Here is a 7,853-nt window from a genome sequence, read left to right on the forward strand (position 1 = left end):
CAAGAAGAGGAAAAAAGAATTTAAAATGTAACGTGAAACTTTTTTCCACCTTGGGTGACTTCTCATTCTTTAAATATTTATTTATTTCGAGAGGGAGAAAAAGCATGAACCGGGGAGGGGCAGAGACAGAGAGGGAGAGAGAGAGAATCCCAAGCAGGCTCCGAGATGTCAGTGCAGAGCCGGACACGGGGCTCGATCTCACCAACCGCGGGATCATGAGCCGAAACCAAGAGTTGGACGCTTAACCGACTGACCCAACCCAGGCACCCTCTTTCTTCAGAACCAAAATTTCCCTTTGAGTCCCTCAAACAAAGAACAAGTCCTTGTTGACTTATGTTCTATATGGCATTTTCCTACTTTTCATCTCCAGAGTTAAGGCGGGGACCCGCTGCACCACATGGGGGACACAAGGGAGGCCTAGAAAGAAAGGCCCAGCCCTGCTTCTGGCTCAGAGTCCTGGGAGGGCCGAGGCTGGCCTAGGTCTAGGATCCCCCACTCTGATCGGGCAGAGCCTGGGCCTCTGTAGGCTCCTTTGGAGGGTGGTGAGGACAGTATCTAGTGTAAGATGGGGAGAACGTGACAGCTAAAACCTCTGCCCAGAAGAAACATCCCCCGGAGGTCCTACTGAGAAAATGACTCTGCCCTGTCAGGCAGTCTGACCCTTCTTGACATCATCTTCCAGAAGAAAAGGCAGCTACCACTACTGCTAAGCCACTGTGTCCTGAGGCTTATTACGTGCCAGGCACGGAGCTCAGCACTTTGCACAGATGCTCTCATTTTCTACTCAAAACAACCCTGTGAAGTATTTCTGATCCCATGTATAGATGAGGCACCCAATGCTTGGAGAAGCGAAGTGATTTGCCTGAGTCACACGGGCAGACCGTGGCAGAGCTGCACCTGACCCAGGTCTGTCTGACATGACAGCCCCAACCCCCACATTTGACCCCGGAGACACCACCAGACTTGCTCTATTGCTCGGGCCAAATCACCTGACCACTCGGCCCTAATTTCTGCCATCTGCAAAATGAAGACAAGTAGACTCGTCCAGAGAACGTGCTAGTCCTCGGTCAGCCTTTTAGTAACGAGCAATTGTGAATAACCAATGCCACTCGATCGCTGTCAACGACACTCATTACTATTTTAGCATAAACAGAGAAACACAGCAGCTACCCCGGTGTAGTCACATTCAAAATTGGCATGTTTGGGGGGGAAAAAAACCCCCAACTTATCCTTTCATGAGTAAGTTAGTAGAAAAAGCAGTGAAACAGATGTTAAGAAACGTGTGTTTAGCTTCTGGGCATGACGGTGCTCTCCTGAAGAATCTTGTGTGCCCTATTTCTCCTTAGGAGGCTTCCCTTTCCTGATCTTTGGCCCTGCCTTTCTTGACAAAGTAGAAGTATAAAAAAAGTACAAAAAAATGGCTACAACGTGCCATTACTCTTCATGCCATATAATTTTAAGGGATTTATATCAGGAGGATAAGCGATTAAAAGCCATAAGACAGCAAGCTGGGAGGAGGATCCGTTCAACTAGAACACAAAGAAGGACACACAGGCCACCGAAGGGAAAATGGCTTTTCTCCGTAGTGCCACTCAGGTGTGGAAGACAAGCCCCGAACTAACGACCGTCTGCCCAACGTACGTCGGTGTCTCACTCAGCTCGACTGAAATGTTCTACTACCCAAGTTGCCCTATGTTTAGCCTTCTATTTCTGATCTACTGCTTTCAACATTTCAGTCAGCACCACCAAGTAAATGCATAAGCCTTCACACGTGCATCACTTCTAACGCTCGCTCCACCCCCTTGAGAGGGCCCAGCCTCCACTCCTTTCCCTCCGAGTCGAGTCGCGGTGTGGTGTGCACAGGCCAGAGGGCCCGGCCTATCCTTCGAGTTCCCCAAATCCACGGACATGGAAGGGTCTCCCTTCCCGCCAATTTCACACCGGTGCCATCAAAAGTGCCCATTGTGCTCAGATGTTTCCAGTTTAACTGAAATACTAAAATGGGGCAAACAGGAAGCATCAGACACAACTGCGGTAGTGACTTATTAATCACGAAAGCAGAATTTTAGTTGCATTTTAACCTTTTGCCAGGAAAAAAAAAAAAACAGCTTTGAGATGATGGAAGCCTTTGGTACAAACAAGCTGCCTATGAGAGTATCAAGCTGACTTATACTTTTCACGTAGGACTGAATTTGCTTCCACGATTTCTTAACTATCCTCCCGGAAAGAACATCTGTCAAGCCAACTGATATGAATCTATCAGCTCTTCATCAAGGCAGGCAGACCTGTTCGAAAAGCTCGTGTGCTGTCCGCGGAGACAGGAAAAAAAATAGGAAATGAACAGTGACTTCACAGGCCAAAGTGATAGAGCCCTCTTAAGGGGGTGCCAACAACGAAGAAAACAATGCTGGATGAAGCTTTGTCTTTCCCATCTCTACAGATCTCTCACCAGACCTTGGCCAGGATGAACTGTTATCATGAACCAAAAGGATCACAACAGTTGCCCGGAGTTGGACAACCAATCAGGGCCCAGCCTGCTTCTCAACATTAAATGATATATAAACACTCCAAGCAGATCACAAAGGAGTCAGTGTTCAACAGGAGAACCAAAATGAGGAACCAAACCTCCATCTGTTGAGGCGAAACGGCCAACCAGACATTTTTGTTTAATAGATGAAGGCTCATTTGGCAGGGTCTCTGTCTGTGGTGCCGCTCCCACAAACCCTAACAGACAATACCAGGGGCAAAAAACCCCCTTCAGAACGGCTCCTTATAATCTGAAAACAGTCAGAAGATGATCTAAAGGTTGGCAGCCTGTTGCTGTCTGATTTTACAAAAGTGTTGGAACATACACCTGGGTCCGTATTTCTAAAGTTACTTTTATTTTGAGACCTTCTGAGAAGTTCACCACACCCTTCAAAATAAATGAGGATGTCTTAAAGGTGTCAGAGAGAGGTCTGGCATCACCACACCCAAGGAACTGACTTTAACATCGCTTAAAAAACACCAACAGTAAATCCGAATACATCGGAAGCAAGCCAAGCACCTGTCCTCTCACGGCAAGAGCATAAATACCACGCCAGACCTCTCCCTTCTTCCTGCAACCAAGTCCCATAATGTGGTCCTGGTCCAGGGCAAGGAACCCTGGTAAGACTCCAGTGGCCCAGGCCTCTCACCCTCAGTCCTGGCTAGAACGCATTAGGCAAAATATATTACAACCCACCCACCCCCACCCGCCCCAGGTGCCTCACCTATGAAACAGGACAATACCATCTATGTCTTCCTGCAGATGTCTGAAGGAAAATGGAGGTTACAGGTATGAAGACACTAAGTAAAAAACACATCACTAATGTTAAGATACTATCTCCCTCTAATCTTTCAGAGACTGTGTTTCTAGTCAAGCGGTTTTCAACATTTTTCCTGGAATGAACTTCAGACTGCTCGTCTGTAGCGGGCCCCATTTCTCACCGTTTAACTTCGTTGGCTTAGACTCCTTAATCAAGCCACTGGTGTTCACCGCCTCCAGTTAAAAATAATCCTGCCACTTCTACCCCTGATTTCTGTACCTTTTCTCTGCTTATCCTCTGCTCTCCACACTACTTCCCCAGCACACCGTTCAAGACCGAAAGCAACAGTTTTAACTCTATTTAGGAGGGAAGCACTTCTGAAGTTGCCCAGCACCAAGGAGGCTTCTGGGCAGGTGAGACTGCACTCTACAAGCGGCCTCTCTCCACCTGGTGCCTGGTGGGCTTCCAAGATGGGAACATTATACGGGACCCGGATAAAGTCCTGAGCGTAGCGGACAAAAGAATCACAGAAGGGTCAGGGTGAGAAAGGATGCCGAGAGTGGCCAGCATTGCCCCACCGGGTGCCAAGGGCAAGCTCCGCTCCTTCTCCCCGCTTCGGGGTGTGACCCGAGAACTTCCCAAGGGAAGGCCGAGGGTTTCACGGCCACAGCAGGTGAGAGGACGCACAGATCCGGGGCGCTTGTGCATCCGCCACCTTCCGTCCCGAGCCGCCACCTTCCGTCCCGAGCCGAGGCGAACCCCCACCCTGCGGGCACCCAGGGAGAAGAGTAGGAGGGGCGGGCTTGGCGGCAGGGGAGGCTGAGCGCGGGGGCAATGGGGGCGTTGCGTTGGGGAAGGGGAAGCAGGGCGCCCCTATGCGCGCTCTCGGCGAGCGTGCGGCCTGCGGGGGTGCGAGACGAGCGCAGCGTGCGACCGTGGCCCTGGCAGCGTGGTGCGAAGCGAGCGCCGGCGGCCGGCCGCCGGGGGCTCGCGCGCGAGTGGATCCGACCGTCCGCGCCGCGGACCCCCACCATTCCGGGCGGCGGGCCAGGTCGCGGCCCGACCCCGGGCTGTGGGGCGATTCTTCCCCGCCGTTCCCTCGGCGCCCCGCTCGGGGTCCCGGGATCCCGTTCAGTCACCTACCGGCTGAGCGCCGATCTCCCCAGCCAGCGAGTGTCGCGCTCCCCTCGCCCGCGGTCTCCCGCCGTCGGCCGCCGACCGCTGTGCTCCGGGACCACGGTCGCCCCGCCCCGGCCTCGGGCCCCGCCCCCCGCCACCGCCTCGGGACCCTCCCCCCCTCCACTGCCTTCCAGGCCGCCCCCGGGGCCACGCCTCCCCCGGCGGCTGCAGATTTGTCCTGCTTCGCGCCTCCTTGCTTTGGCCGCACCTCCGCCTTTGGCCCCGCCCATTCCTCCAGTCTAACCAATGAGACGTCTCGCCCCGTCATACGGCCCCCTAGCAACGATTGGCTAACAAGGCCCTGTTTCCAGAAATGGGCACTATTTCCGGACGGTGTTTATAGAGCAGAGATTGCCAGGCGGACAGATTGACAGAAGGCGGAGGCGGCCGGGGTGTTGGTGCAACCGCACATGCGCGCTGGGCTTCTGGCAGTCTTTTTACGGGTTGCGTGCTTCTGGACGTTACGGGGAGGAAGGGCGAGTGTGCGCATGCGTGGGCCCCCTAGGCCTCGGACTAAGGTTACCTTGGAGACGACGAGGCGCTCTGCTCCTGGGTCTGGTTCTGCTTCCTCTTTGCAATTAGCCTCGGTGTGGTGGTTGGACGGGGGAGCGGAGAGGAGTAGAAACACTTTTATTGAGCACTTACTGTGTGCCCCGCGCTGTAGACTCCCTGAGGACGAGTAAGACAGGTTCTGATGCCTTACCTTGAGAAGATTGGGGAGCCTCGGCCCTTCATGGGTCAGATCCAGGCCTGGATCTGGATCCAGGACGTGTTGAAATCCAGGCCTGAGGAGAGCTTGCTGATGGAGTGGTGCAACCCCTTTCTACAGCCAGGGAGCAGCGTGGTGAGAGTGCTGCGCGAAGCATCTTCTCGCTGGGTTTACAGGTTACAGAGCCAGAGAGAAGACTGGAACGTTACCTGTGCAAGAAAAGGACCTGGAATCTGAATATGCTCCAAGGTGTCAACAGTGCTTCTTTCTGAATGGGGAGTGGGGAGTGGTTAGGGAGGTAGGGGTATTTTTTTCTTTTCTAAACTTTGCCTATCTGTGTTTTCCAGTGTTTCCACTGTGAGCTTGTATTTTATTTGTAATAAAAAATTACAAACCTAAAAAAAAAGTTTGCAAAATAAAAGATACACCCCTATCCGGGCACCCCACCTCCTTCAGTGGTCCACAGCAGGCAGGTCTGGTAACAATCCAGTGGTGGGATTAGGCAGGCCCAATCTGAGATCGTCTTGGGAAGCAAGGATCATGCCATCTCTGGAAGTGTTAGAACAAAGACCCCAGGAGCTGTCGTTTTGAGGCGGTCTGTGGTAGCTCAAAGCCTATTTTGGGAGGTCCGTGTTGTTGGGGGTTACCCGAGGCCAGGGGTCAAAAACTCACAACCTAAGGGCCTCACCCACTCACTCAGGCCACAGATATGTTTTGTTTGGCTGGCGGAATGCTTTGTTTTGTTTTGTTTTTTTAAATTTAAATGCCTTAGAGCAGTTCCTCACAACCTCTGCCTGTGTTGTCTTACACCCAGCCACTTAGCTTATGTCAGTCATCCTTGTCGACCCTGAAGCATTTGAATTGTGGTCCTCAGTAATGCCCATGCTTTGGAGCTGGACGCCGTCTGCTGTATAATTGGTTCTGCCACTGGCCAGCTTGGGAGATGGCGGGCAAGAGAGAAGCTGGGGGCCCCTAAAATTCCTTCCAACCCCAGGGTTTTTCATTTCAGTCACTCTGGGAGAGGCAGAGCGTGGCCAGATGGTGGTTTACACCTTGGTATCTTGCCTCTCCCACCACCTATTTGCCTTTGGGCACACCACTTCTCAGGAAAGACGTGGGCACAGGCCCAGAGTCTGCAGACGCTCCCTGGCTTGCCATCGTTGCTTTAAGACACCCAATGCCCACATACTTTGCCCAGCTCGCCTTGACACTTCTTTGGTTTGGGGTCCCCTGCATGTACCTACCCACCCCGTCAAGATGATCTGTCTTAGAATCTATCCGCTAACCCTAGTGTGCGTTAGTGGGAGAAAGTGACGGCTTGACCCCAAGTTGCAACTCCCATAAAGGAAATTCACATCAGGTTGCAGCAAGGAACAAACTGCTACAGACCAGTGAGGAGGGCATTTGGGACAAGCAGGGCTTCGTGGTTTCGGCCACCTTTCTCAGGCCTTTCCAAGCCCCGCTGTGTCCGGGGGGCTGTGAAGTGAGGAACAACATAATACCCACTCCAAGTGAGCGCCTCGGAATCTCTGAGTCTTGAGATGCCTACATGTCTTGGAAGGAGAGCTTCAGGGTAAAATTATTTCCTCCCAGCCCAGCCAGTTAAGTCACAACAACCTGGAAAGCCTTCTAGCCTTGAGTCACTTGGGCAGCCCCAGCTCTGCTTTCAGTAAAAGAAATAGACATTTACAGGGTGACTCACACCTGGAGCAGGGAGCCAGGCTCTCAGCACTCAAGGATTTCCACATCCTACCCCAATGGTTCAGGTCTGGAAAAGGGGTAAACTGTGCTCTTCCAAAAAGAATAGCGACTTCTGTTTTTTTAAGACCTTGCAAAAACGTCACCAGACGCTTCTAAGTGCCTCGTGGGGTGACCTCCCTGAATATTCACTCTCGTGTGGGCTTTCTCAACCTGGCGCTATTGACCTTTGGGGTTGCGTTGGATCACTTTTTTGTCGTGGAGGGCTCTCATGCGCGTCGTAGGATGTTAATGAGCACCTCTGTTCACCTCTGTTCACCACCCCCCCACATCCAGTTGTGACAACAAAAAATGTCTCCAGACATTGCCACATGTCCCCAAGGAAGCAGAATTGCCCCCCCCCCCCAGTTGACAACACTTACAGTCTAACCCCATAGAGTAGGTACTATTATCATCAACCCTCTTTTACCGATGAGCAAACTGAGGCTCAGAGAGAAGTGACTTGCCCAAGGTCACTTTGCTATAACAGAAGAGCTGGGGTTCAAACCAGGTGCGGCCCGAAGGCCCCTGTCCTCCTGCATGCAGGACTCTGCAAAAAGCCTTTGGGTTTCAGGGAGCGATTTGCCCATCAGTTCTGTAGAAGAGTAAGTGACTTGTGTGCATCGGTGAGACACTGCTCGAAGCTCCTTTGATCATTTTGCCTCTTCTGTTTGCTTTGGAATGAAGGAAATTATGTTCCGGTTTCTATTTCCTTAGTCAGCACAGTTCACGGTGTCCAGTCATGTCTAGTGAGAAAGTGGCTAGTGAATCATCTGAGTGTCTGTGGATCTCAGGCTCCAAATTCCTGTGAGATCCTGAAGTTATACTTGCGAAGAACTCAGATGTGAGGCTGAGATCAGAGATGACTAGGGGCTGGGGGTGAACGTTCCCAGAGAAGAGGCAGTTTTACTTTCCCCATCAGAGCCTGACGGGGGCCACAG

The 7,853-nt window shown here is 52.2% G+C and overlaps 1 protein-coding gene across 1 annotated transcript in view; it reads right to left on the reverse strand.

Annotated features, from left to right (window-relative positions):
* The window catches only part of MAP3K14 (mitogen-activated protein kinase kinase kinase 14), a 44,150-nt gene extending 39,626 nt beyond the window's left edge, over positions 1–4,524 (reverse strand). The window contains exon 1 of the mRNA XM_030295609.1: positions 4,431–4,524. The gene's annotated coding sequence lies outside the window, so the exon portion shown is untranslated. The remainder of the gene's footprint in view (positions 1–4,430) is intronic.
* Between the last annotated feature and the right edge of the window lie 3,329 nt (positions 4,525–7,853).

The sequence above is a fragment of the Lynx canadensis genome, chromosome E1 (assembly GCF_007474595.2).
Source record: "Lynx canadensis isolate LIC74 chromosome E1, mLynCan4.pri.v2, whole genome shotgun sequence".
In the NCBI taxonomy this organism is placed as follows: Eukaryota; Metazoa; Chordata; class Mammalia; order Carnivora; family Felidae; genus Lynx; species Lynx canadensis.